A 13,602-nucleotide genomic window follows, 5' to 3' on the forward strand; every position below is an offset into this window, starting at 1 on the left:
ATACAGGCAACAAAACTGTAATATCATACAGCCATAAGTATTCAGAGCCTTTGCTGTGACACTCATATATTTAACTCAGGTGCTGTCCATTTCTTCTGATCATCCTTGAGATGGTTCTACACCTTCATTGGAGTCCAGCTGTGTTTGATTGTACTGATTGGACTTGATTAGGAAAGCAACAACCCTGTCTATATAAGATCTTACAGCTCACAGTGCATGTGAATCATGAGGTCAAAGGAACTCCCTGAAGAGCTCAGAGACAGAATTGTGGCAAGGCACAGATCTGGCCAAGGTTACAAAAATAAATCTGCTGCACTTAAGGTTCCTAAGAGCACAGTGGCCTCCATAATCCTTAAATGGAAGCCGTTTGGGACGACTGGAACCCTTACTAGAGCTGGCTGTCTGGCCAAACTGAGTAATTGGGGGAGAAGAGCCTTGGTGAGAGAATTAAAGAAGAAACCAAAGAGGCTGTGGCTGAGAGATGCAGTCGGGAGATGGGAGAAAGTTCTAGAAAGTCAACCATCACTGCAGCCCTCCACCAGTCGGGGCTTTATGGCAGAGTAGCTCGACGGAAGCCTCTCCTCAGTGCAAGACACATGAAAGCCTGCATGGATTTTGCTAAAAAAAAACACTTCTGAAGGACTCCAAGATGGTGAGAAATAAGATTCTCTGGTCTGATGAGACCAAGATAGAAATGTCCCCCCTGTGGACCCCATGCATTATGCCTATTCCTATGGGAAAAATTATAAAATATAAACAAGTCGAAGATCAACCAACATTAATTGATTCTGTTCAGCCCTTTCTTCTGGGTTTATTGTTTTATGACTGCTGTGAAAATGGCTCATCAAAGCATAAAGAAGAATTGGTGGCTTTTGCAGTTTTCTCTTTCAAGTAAGGGACTAGTAAAAGTCTCATTACAAGTCCAACACAGGTTGTAAAAAACATCTGACCGGAACCAACAGCTGAACATACTGGGGTGGCTGTGGCTCAGTAGGTAGAGCGGGTTGTCCTTGCATGGCAGCAGTCACCCATTGGTGCGTGAATGGGTGATTGAGAAGCTTTGTAAAGCGCTTTGGGTACTGTTATGGTGCAGATAAAGCGCTATATAAGTACAGTTCATTTAGCATTTACTGTAAAGCCTGAAAGAAACAACCTGGTAAAAATAAATGAAATAAATAAATAGCAGGATGCTACTCAAGAACAAAGGGAACTGAAAAACAAAAATCAAACAGCAAAAATAGATGGGAATAGTGCCATCAGATTTTATGTGATTTCACCTGATAATTTCCACCTCATACAAATAAGCACAATACATTCAGAAGAAGGATACGCTCCTCCTGTGAATTTATGTTACACAGTGGAATGAATAGCTATGAATCAGAAACAGTACCATTTCACCTGGGAGTAATCACTGGGAATACGTAGCATGTTAAGGTTACTGTGCATTGTAGTTTATATATTGTGTTGTTGACGAAGACCTTAGACTGTATTCAGGTCGAATGAACAAAACGGGAAGCAGAATAAGGTGTAATGCAGATTTTGATTTGGGGGCTCACAAGCGATGAGAAAAGCTCACATGATAAGGTTTAAATCTGGGGGAAGTTTCGTTCCTAGAATATTATTTCCGCATAGTGTAATTTAAATCCTGTGATAATGGAAATGTATTTGAACTGGGATTATTGGAGTCATCAGGCAGTGAACGCCTCAGTTGCTTGCCACTGTGTGTGAGGATAATAGGGATGGTTAGTTTGTGGTGGGGATTCAGGATTGGGGTTGGATCTCACAGTTTGCAATCTTTTTGGATGATTATAACAATGAAAAGAAAATTGGAAATTGTATGAAGACATAGAACATGACAAAATAAAGTTATCAAGAGGAGTACCTAAAAAAGAAAATATGAACAAATCTAGTTTAGCAGCTGTTTAATGTTTAAAATGATTTGTCAACACACCTCAATTTTAACACACTTTAACAACAACCACAGCTGTAAAGTCCAGTATATAAAACATCAGCCAATAATTAGAATAATAGCTATACAATAATAAATAACTACTTCATCCATTCATTCATCTTCCGTTCTGCTAATAATTTTTCTAGTTAAAATATACAAAAGCTCAATTTAGATTTGTATTTAGCATAAAGGAGGTATAGAGTTTTGTTCCATCTTATTGCACATGTTTTGTGAAGCGATTAGTCGGTGAGACTGAGGAACAACATTGAAGTCTCCAATGACCAGTATGAGGGCACCGGGGTCATATTGTAGATGTACCAGTGTATGGCTGGGAGACTGAAATTGTAGTCTCACAAACACAGCATGCATGACGTGACTCACGTTTGCATCAAATTGAGTTTCAATATCAACAAACAACTGCAGTTTTCTAACAGTCGATAATTCCTCCGTCATCAGGCATTCCCCATGCCACCAGTGCTGTTCGCATGTGATGTGACATTCATCCTCCCTCTGTTTGTTGCAGCAGTGGTCCCAACCACTGAGCTGTGGACCGGTACCGGGCTGTGGGGCATGTGGTACTGGTACGCACAGATATAAACAACAAAAACATCCATCCAACCATCCATCCATTTCTGTACCGCTTTTCCTCACTAGGGTCGCGGGCGTGCTGGAGCCTATCCCAGCTATCATCGGGCGAGAGGTGGGGTACACCCTGAACTGATCGCCAGCCAATCGCAGGGCACATACAAACAAACAACGATTCACACTCACATTCACACCTACGGGAAATGTAGAGTCGTCAATTGACCTGCATTTTTTCAAGGACTATCCCCCGCCATCAAGGACCGTTTGGTCACTCTCATCGCTCTCGCCGTAAAAATCGACAAAAGGCTTTTGGATCACGAGCTGGATGGAGTTCGGCAGAGGGCTGCGTCACCGCGCACTTGGAGGACGAGCCTCGGTGACCAGCCAAGCCAAGGCAGATCCCCTGATCCCCTGTTCTCAACCCACTGGCTAGCGTCACCATGGAAGAACCCATGCAAGTGGGCAAGTTCCATCTCTCCCCTGAGGAACGTCAACGCCAGCGGAGGGAAAGGCGGTGCTTCTACTTCGGGCAGTTGGGTCATTCCGTGAGCAGCTGTCACGTCAAGGTTGCTGGTGCCAGAAGCAAGGGTATGGGAGAGGTGAGTCTGAATTTCATTAAGGAAGACCCTGGCTGGGTTCTTCCTAAAGTGACACTATGCTCTCCTGATCAAGAAAACACCTGTATTAATTGACTCTGGTTCTGATGCAAACTTACTCAACTCCCTCCTCGTTAGACGGATGCACCTTAGAACCTTTCAAATAAAACGCCACCACAACACCTATGCTGCAGACGGCGGTTTTATGGGCAAGATCACTCACCGCACCCAAACACTCACATTGACATTTCCTGATTCTCACTCGGAACGCATTAGTTTTAATGTTTTTGACGCCATGAATCATGACCTTATTCTAGGGAACCCATGGTTGAAATTACATAACCCCAACATTGACTGGTCCTCTGGGCATGTTATGTCATGGGGCAGCAATTGCGCACAGAACTGTTTCAAGCCTCCATGTGATGTTCAGGGATATGTTTCAAATGAAAATCCACAGACCCCATCAGGGGATCCTGATTTATCTCAAGTGCCCATTTGTTACCAGGACATTAAAGACATTTATTTCCAACTATGTCAATGCTTGCCAGGTCTGTGCTGGTAACAAGCCCTCTCGTAAACGTACTTCTGGGGAGTTGCGACCCCTGCCAATACCACAACGTCCTTGGTCAGACATCTCCGTTGACATTGTGATGGGATCCTCTAAAGGGAGTACCACCATTCTCACAGTCATGGACAGGTTCTCTAAGATGGCACACTTCATTGCACTTCCGCAACTCCCCTAAGCTAAAGACACTTCTGAGTTAATGATACACCAGGTATTCAAATTTCATGGTTTCCCCAAAAATTTGGAATCTGATAGGGGTCCCTAATTCATTTCCCGATTTTGGAAGGAGTTTTGCAGTCTCATAGTTGCTACCATCAGTCTGTCATCTGGGTTTCACACTGAAACCAACGGACAAACCGATAGGCTGAACCAGGACCTGAAGACTGGGCTCCGATGTCTTGCTGCACAGGAGCCACAATCCTGGTCTCAGAAACTGGTTTGGGTCGAGTTTTCTCACAATTCCTCCCCTCTGCATCCACTGGTCTATCGCCTTTTCATGTTGTGCATGGTTACCAACCATCTCTGTTTCCTGTCATAGCCCCAGAGTCCACGGTTCCAGCTGCATTTACCTTGGTGAGACGCTGCAGGAGGACCTGGGAGCGAGCCCGCCAGATGCTGCTGCGCCAGGGACGGTCCTACAAAACCGTAGCTGACCGTAGGAGGACACCGGCCCCGAGCTACAAAGTGGGTCAGCGAGTTTCGCTCTCTACCAAACATATTCCACTCCAGGAGTCCAGGAAGCTCGCTCCCAGGTTTGTGGGGCCCTTCCCCATCACAAAGATCATCAACCCGGTCACCATGAAGCTTAGGCTCCCAAGGTCAATGCGGGTCCACCCTGCTTTTCACCTCAGCCTGTTCAAGCCAGCCCGGGCGTCCCCTCTGGTCCCGCCTTCCAGGCCCCCGCCTCCCCCGGTTCGTGGATGGGGGCCCTGTCTTCAATGTGAGGCGGCTGTTGTCGTCTCCAACGCAGGCACAGGGAGAGAATGCAAACTCCACACAGCTGAGGCCGGATTGGAACCCGGGTCCTCAGAACTGTGAGGCAGACGTGCTAACCAGTTGATCAACATGCTAACCAGTTGATCACCGTGCCGCCTTGAAAATGTTTGTGTTTAAATATACAATGCAACGGTTAATTCACCTGTTTTATGTGTCAATTTTACAGTAAGCTTCTACTGGGATTGGCAAAAAATTTGCAAGTGTCTTTTAATAAATTTAAATGTGTTTAAAGTATCCATCCATCCATTTTCTGAGCCACTTCTCCTCACTAGGGTCGCGGGCGTGCTGGAGCCTATCCCAGCTATCATCGGGCAGGAGGCGGGGTACACCCTGAACTGGTTGCCAGCCAATAGCAGGGCACATACAAACGAACAACCATTCACACTCACAGTCACACCTACGGGCAATTTAGAGTCTCCAATTAACGCATGTTTTTGGGATGTGGGAGGAAACCGGAGTGCCCAGAGAAAACCCACGCAGGCACGGGTAGAACATGCAAACTCCACACAGGCGGGGCCGGGGATTGAACCCGGGTCCTCAGAACTGTGAGGCTGACGCTCTAACCAGTCGGCCACCGTGCCGCCTGTTTAAAGTATGTGCGGTAAAAATCTAAAAGTTAAAAAGAAACTTTGGTCTCCATATCTTGGCTAGGTCTGGAACATATCTGCTATAATAAAAAGGGGTTCACTTTAAACAAAGTAAGCAATTGGTGTTCACAAATTTCATGCATATGCCGTAGGACTGGCGACCAGTAAAAGTCAGGTTAGACTCAAATCTAATTAACCTAAAGCGGATAAGCATGACACAAAGTGGGTGGAAAGTGGGACAGATAAATACTAATAAATGATGTTGCTTCACCATTAGGAATAGTAATCACAGAGTAACTCACTATGATTTGCCAATTATAATTAAATTATAATCATGTATCAATTGTGTGATAATTGAAGAATCAGAATTAGACTCAGAATCATCTTTATTTGCCAAGTATGTAAAAAACACACGGAATTTGTCTCCGGGAGTTGGTGCTGCTCTAGTACGACGAGTCAATTGACAGAGAATACTTTTGAGACAAAAAAAAGTTAAAAACACAGTCACTGAGGAATACAAGGTTCCCAGTAATGTGGTAATGCCGATATATTTCTTTTTTTTTTTTTTAATTGTGCAAAATGATGCAGTACTCTTGCAATTTAGAGCAGTTTGAAATGACTTATAGAACAATAGTCTGATACAGTGACCATTGTGCAAATAGCACAGGGACTTCAAGAAATGTATGCAGTTTGAAGTGACTAGTAGTGGGATAATCTGAAACTGTCAATTGTGCAAATGGTGCAGACACTTCTCAAGCACTTGAGTGGCCAGCATTGGTCAACAATAGTGGCAAGACTACTACAGTGAGTGCACGAGTAATGTATGATTGGCCCAACAGAGATGCGACTACAATCTCAAGACAAAATTGGCAGCATGTTAGAATGGAATTGTAAGTTAAATGTTTAAGAAGTTAATGGCAAAAGGGAAGAAGCTGTTGGAATTTCTGCTTGTTTTAGTTTGCATTGGTCGATAGCGCCTACCTGAGGGAAGGACCTGGAAGAGGTGGTGATCAGGATGTGGAGGGTCCAAGAGGATTTGCATGCTCTTCTTAGTTCTGGCAGCGTGCAAGTCCTCAACGGTGGGCAGGGGGGAACTGGCAATTTTTTCAGCAGTTTTTATTGTCCGTTGCGGTCGGAGTATGTTCTTTTTTGTGGCAGCACCAAACCAGACTGATGGATGAACACAGGATTAACTGCTGTGTAGAACTGCCTCAACAGCTCCTGTGGCAGGCCGTGCTTCCTCAGAAGCCGCAGGAAGTACATCCTCTGCTGGGAGTTTTTGAGGACGGAGTTGATGTTGATGTCCAGCGGCTTCACTTTCTGTCGATACATAGACTCGTCGCCGTCTTTGATGAGGCCAATGACTGTGGTGTCGTCTGTAAACTTTAGGAGTTTGATAGCTGGTTGCGTTGAGGTGCAGTCATTCGTGTAGAGTTAGAAGAGCAGCGGAGAGAGGACACATCCTTGGGCCGCCCCAGTGCTGGTGGTGCGTGTAGATGAGGAAGTGCCGCCCAGACTCACTTGCTGTGTCCTGCTCGTCAGGAAACTATAAATCCACTGGCAGATGAGATGGTAGGGGAGATGCTGAGCTGGAGGAGCTTGGAGGGGAGGAGTTCATGGATGATGGTGTTGAATGCAGAACTGAAGTCCACGAACAGGATCCTTGCGTAGGTCCCCACACTGTCGAGGTGTTCTAGGAAGAAGTACAGTCCCATGTTGACTGGGTCGTCCACAGACCTGTTTGCTCAGTCGCCAAACTACAGGGGGTCCAGCAGGGGACCTGTGACGCTCTTGAGATTGTCCAGCACAAGGTGTTCAAAGGACTTCATGACCACAGATGTCAGGGCGACAGGCCTGTAGTCATTCAGACCCGAGAGTGCAGGTTTCTTGGGGACTGGGATGATGATGGAGCATTTGAAACAGGATGGTACCTCGCACAATTACAGAGATCTATTGAAGATATGTGTGAAGACTGGAGTGAGCTGGTCCACGCAGACATTGTGGGAGGATGGCTGCTTTTTTTATCTTCTGTTGTTTGAAGATACGTCTCATCCGGTTCATGGAAGAGGAGGGTTAGTCAGAGGTGTGGCGGTGGCCGGTGGTGCGGCTGGGTGGGCCTAGGGTGTGAAAGTGTCCTTTTCAAATCTACAATAGAATGTGTTCAAGTCGTCGGCTTGTCCTTTATTGTTCTCAGCTTGGGTGGATGGTCCCTTATAATTGCTTATAGATTGTAATCCTCACCAGACTGATTTAGAGTCGTTAGCAGTAAACTGTTTTTCTAGCTATACTGCATAATTTCTCTTTGCAATGTTAATTTCTTTGGCCAGCTGGCTTCTAGCGCAATTATACAGGGCTCTATCCCCACTTAGATATGCGTCCTCTTTAGCCTGGCGAAGTTGCTTAAAATTGGCAGTGAATCACGGCTTCTTGTTATTGAACATGCGAAATGACTTTGTTGGTACACACACCTCTTCACAGAAACTGATATAGGATGTAACAGTGTCCGTATATTCATCCAGGCTGCCAGTTGAATTTTCAAAGACACTCCAATCTGTCCTGTCTCAACAGCTTTGAAGTTCTAGCTTTGCTTCATTGGTCCACTTCTTCACTGTTTTCACCGTAGGCTTCGCGCATTTAAGTTTTTGCCTGTATGTTTCTATTAAGTGGATGAAGCAGTGATCAGATTAGCCCAGAGCTGCACAGGGGATAGCATACGTTATTTAGCGTAGTATCGCAGTAGTCTAAACATTTTATTTTCCCTGGTAGGACAGTGGATGTGCTGCTTGTAATTAGGGGGTTTGTGGTTGAGTTTAGCTTTGTTAAAGTCCCCAATAATAATGAGGGGTGATTCTTGCTGCTTTTTTTCAATTTCGTTTACTTGTTCAGCGAGCGTTAGCAGTACGACGTACGTGTTAGCTTGAGGAGGAATGTAAACACCCACAAGTATGAAAGATGGAAACTCATGCGGCGAGTAGAATGATTTACAGTTCAAAAACAGCAACTCCAAGTCCGAGGTGCAGTGTGTGCTGAGCGCCGTGATGTCGGTCCACCATTTTTCGTTGATATACAAGCATATCCCGCTGCCTTTTGATTTCCCTGATAATTCCGTGACGTGGTCTGCCCGGTGAAGTTGGAAGCCCGGAAGCATTACGGCACCATCGGGTATGTGTTCGCAAAGGTCATGTCTCCGTAAAGCACAGGGCGGCGGAACGTCCAAAGTCTTTACTGGTCTTTGTGAGAAGATGAAGCGCATCCATTTTGTTGGGTAGGGAGCGTAGATTTGTAAGGTGAATCGACAGAAACGGCAATCGGAATCCTCTCTTACGGAACTTCACCTGCACTCCGGCGCGCTTCCCCTTCATCGCCTTCGCCTCCATGCATCGTACACCGCGGCCGCCCCACCGGAGAGTAACTCAGAGAAAAAACTGAGCAGATTTGCGAAAGTTTGTGAAAGAAAGTCCGGGGTAGACTCCCTCATGTTTATCAAGTCTTCCCTTATGTAAGTGAGTCACGTTATGTCTCAGAAGACGAACAAAAAACACAAAACCTAGACAATATTAGAGAGCACGTAACCGAGGCGACCACACGGTTAGGGGCCATCATGCCTCCAATAATTGGAGGGAAAACACGTGTACTATCACAGTAAATGATTGAATGTTAATTAATATACAACCAGGATTTTCTTCACTTCAGGTTTGTAAAAAAAAAATTAGCTCAGCAAACATTGTCTATAAATGGAAAATACCCTGAGGGCACAATCCCCAAAAGTGGAGGCTTTGAGTTTATTATAACACACAAACCCCAAATCCCACAAAATGATTAAGATTGGAGAATGACTGCAAACATGCATGCATAAAAAATATGAACACTTTACAAGGGAAACTGTAGCACCACCTGAAAAAACTTTTTGTATTTTGGACTCAGTGCTGTCTCAATTACCTATGTTAATGACAGCTAATTGGTTCTAATTAGATGAACAGCAACTCCCTGTGACCTACTCTTTAAAGTAACTTTTACTTTGAAGTAAGTATCATTCATTAACACATGCTATGTTCAGTTACCAAAATGAAAGTGTGGTAATGTTTGGAGATATGTGACCCGCTCTGGCGAAAGAGTCTGAATGTTCCAAGGTATAGTTTCACGTAATTGGCAAAATTAGAGCAGATGGTGAATATTTTTGATTCTGAGATTTCGCCAAAAATACCTTCCTTAAGGTCTCTAATTTCATGTCCCAGCAGCCCAAATGTAAAATTGTAGCCTGAGTGTATGAAAATAAGTGATTAGTAAAGATCCATCAATCTTCTTTACCGCTTATCCTCCCTAGGTCGCGGGCTGCTGAAGCCTATCGCAGCTATCTTCAGGCACTCTGAACCAGTCGCCAGCCAATCGCACATAGAAACAAACAACCATTTGCACTCACATTCACACCTACGGGCAATTTAGAGTCTTCAATCAACCTACCACACATGTTTCTGGGATGTGGGAGGAAACCGGAGTGCTAGGCACGGGGAGAACATGAAAACTCCACACAGGCGGGGCCGGGATTTGAACCCTGGTCTGCAGAACCGTGAGGCAGATGTTCTAACCAGTTGTCCACCGTGCCGGCTGATTAGTAAACAATGACAGAGAAATAAATAAGTTTGAATTAATTTGAATTTCTTACCTTAGTGCCTTGAAAAAATGCTTTCATTGAGAGGGTGCATCTACTGAATAATCCCATGAAAATGAATAAACAATTAAATAAATCAGCTGCTGCCGCTGCAGAACAGTTATGAATAAGTAGCTGTGTGCCTATGGTGACGCTAAGCTAGGGAGGTCAATGCCGTCAGCGGATTCCATGTGTGGACGGCAAGAAAGCCAAAAGAACAAGGTTTCAAAGGTTCACAACTTTTTTTAATCTTTATCCTGTTTTCAAAAGGCTAGTATTGTTGGAAAGCTTGCTAAATACAGGAACAGATAACATACAATTGAGTAATTATAGAAAGGCAAGGGCCCATGTTTATAAAAGAATGGTCAAGAGCCAAACAGAGTTAGCAGATGGCAGTCAAGTAATGTGTGATTGGCACTCAAACATGCATAGAAAAAAAAGAAAATTAAAACTCGAGAATGAACAAACATTCCATAAATTGTTAAAATACACAGGCAGGAATAAATATACTGTATAGTTAAGAGGCACTTGTAATTGAAGATATTCATGCAATTGGTGTTGGAAGTGATGGAAAATGTGAACCATCATGGCAGGTCAGAGTAACAGCATAAGTGACCTGGAAAGCAGAGGCTCCATAAAATGTCTGTGCCAATTGATCACTCTACATCACATTTATTAGAAACATATAAAAACACATAATACATGATATTATCATGTGGATTTTAAAAATTATCTTACTGAGGAAGAAGTTTTTGAGGGGGGTTTGTCAACTATAAATTCAGAAAATGTCCCAGAATTGTAACACGTGTACTTGCTCTATAGAAAAGATTTTTTGGGTGATTAGTGATTGGTGTTCTAGACCCTCAGTAGTGCTGTATAGTAAGGTGAATAATGTGTAGTTTTAGCATTTCAAAGTTACTTTTTGGTTGCGGCTGAATCACCATTTTGGGCCCATTTCAATTGTTGAGAGGTCAAACTGTTAAAGGGTTAAAATCTCTGATGATGTCCTTACGTGCTATTGAGAATTTAGTTTCTAGCAGTCTTTAAACAGTTCCTAAAGGTTTGGGGTCAATATCTTTTTCATAAGGTACTGTTTGCTATGGACCTTTGAAAGATGTATGTACCAAAACTTTAAACACCATTTTCTCAAAACTAGGAATTCCAACTTGGCAACATTAAAATTGCTGTTACTTCCTGAATATTTTAGGTACTTCCATGTACTAGATATAATTTTAAACAGAATGATATATATATATATATATATATATATATATATATATATATATATATATATATATATATATATATATATATAATGAATATCTTAATTTGGATTTTTTGACCCATGAGGCCCTATTAGCCAGAGGCAGTCACAAGTTTGTAAGTACTTGTTTGCTTGTGTGTGTGACTGTGACCCCCATCATGGCTACCAGTCTGACCATGATCACTGTACCCAAAACGTCTGCCTTGTAACCTTCCCACTGTGCCCACCATCTGCCAGGCCCAGTCTGTACACATTGTACCTGCTGCTGTTTCCATTGATGCCATGCAACCAGCTTCGTCTTACTCAAAGTTAGTTGTTTTACATATCCAGTGTCCAGCCGTATTCATCACATGGGCTATATTTAACTGAGTATGGCAAACTTGACAGGTCATGCTGATCCAAAGAAAGCTACCCATCTCACCTTGCTCGCTGTACCTATTGTGCATACTCTGTGGTGCACCTGCACAGGAAGCATCCATGCTGGCTCAGCAGACAGAGGGCATGTGTCTTCCAGGCGATTGAACAGGAGAGATTAGAAGGCTTACTGCTGAGAGAGGTAGAAGGACGATGAATTTTGGGAAGAGGGGACTGGTGAGGGAGCAGCTGCAACTACCGGAGACAAATTCCTTGTGTGTTTTTGACATACTTGGCAAATAAATCTGATTCTGATTCTGAATATCCAGTAGTCAATGTAACGTTGTATCAGAAGTTGATTGGCAGGCAAAAGCAATTCATTAAAAATGAGTTCAGCACAATTTGTGCTTATTTTAGTTGGATATTCAGAGGCATGTTCCAGTATGGAAGACCACTCAATTTTATAAACAAATATGTATGTGTATATATGTATGTATAATATGTACACAATATGTTTTACACGATTAATCATGCAGCTAACACAAAACGACAACAGTCAGTGATGTCACTTGATGTTTCAATGACGCCATGACTATACACCCCTATACTGTTCGCTTTAGCAATGATTCGATTCGTATCATGATTGCGTGATTGCCAATTCAATTTAAGGATGATATTGGTTCATTTTGAACAATACTAATACGACAACACTAACCAGCTTGAAAGGCTTCAAAGTACACGGAAATTTTTCCAAGAGTCTCATACACACACACGCACACATCCTTAATAGTAATTTCTCACACCTCCTCCTCATCTGTCATCCACCACACAAACAGATGTCTTAAACGTCAATAAAAGTGCTTTAAAAACAACACACACACATACTGTGGTGTCTCGTCCAACCACTAGGGGCACTACAGAAAAGGCATGACTAGATGTGGGGTGTAGAAAAGGAAATGAAGAAGAAAGTAGCCATGACAGTGCTAGCTATGGTGCTTTATGCCTTTGTTTTGGCATTTTTCTGACAGAATAAGTAAGGAAGCGATCGTGTCTTTGTGGGTTTTTATTACAAAAAAGAAGAAATCTTTGCAAAGATAACAAAAGGTACAAGTCGTCACGAGTTGTTACCCCTTACTCAAGAGCAAGTAAAGAAACACTTTTGTTATATAGAAGTGAGAGAGTCAGAGAAGAAAAGGAAAGAAAACTATCTTTGTCCAGCTGCACTCGAACTTATCTTTATCGGAAAGGGTACATGCAGAGACTGAGAAAAAAAGCTAGTAGTCACAACATGGCCGGGACACACACACTGTGCTAACTAAGAGATATAAATCAATAATATATGTGAAGGTTGTATAATAGAATATAAGTAATATGTGGTATGAAACATACATTTTCCAACTCAGCTCCCCCCTTTTGATAATAACACAATCTACTATTAATCACATATAAAAGGAAAATTACTTAACATTACTAATCACTAAGTAACCAAAATTCACTAAAATAGCATGGAGCAATCAAATCGATATAACAGTATAACGTGTTTACAAAAACAACCTGAGAATGATCTAGAAATTCACATTTTAGGTCTAAGAATGGTTTTGGAGAGCTACTTCACAAATTGCATTAGTTTCTACATGTGAAGCTTCAAGATTGGTCAGATTCGGCAGACCTGAAGTTTGGAAGTCTAGTATAAACATGATGTCACCAAAGCCAGTTCAGACATCAGATGACTGGTCGTTGCTCGGCTTTGATGACCTATCTTCTGCTTCTCTATGACCTATTGACATGCAATCAGTTACCAGCACTGATTGTAGCTAAAAGTAAATGCTAAGAGTGAATCCTCTTTTGAGAGATGATTTATTTAGCCTTATCAGGCTAAACATTACATCCATCTGATGTAGAAGTGAAGGGAGGAGCTGGGACCATAGGAGGTGCTGGGACCGTCTTACAGTGTGACATGTGAACCCACGTAGCTCTTTCAGCAACTTCCACTGCAGTGTGGGTCACAAGGAGGACTTGGAAAGGCTGCAGCCAGCGCTGATGACTCCACATTTTC

This window comes from Phyllopteryx taeniolatus, chromosome 8 (genome assembly GCF_024500385.1).
Source record: "Phyllopteryx taeniolatus isolate TA_2022b chromosome 8, UOR_Ptae_1.2, whole genome shotgun sequence".
In the NCBI taxonomy this organism is placed as follows: domain Eukaryota; kingdom Metazoa; phylum Chordata; class Actinopteri; order Syngnathiformes; family Syngnathidae; genus Phyllopteryx; species Phyllopteryx taeniolatus.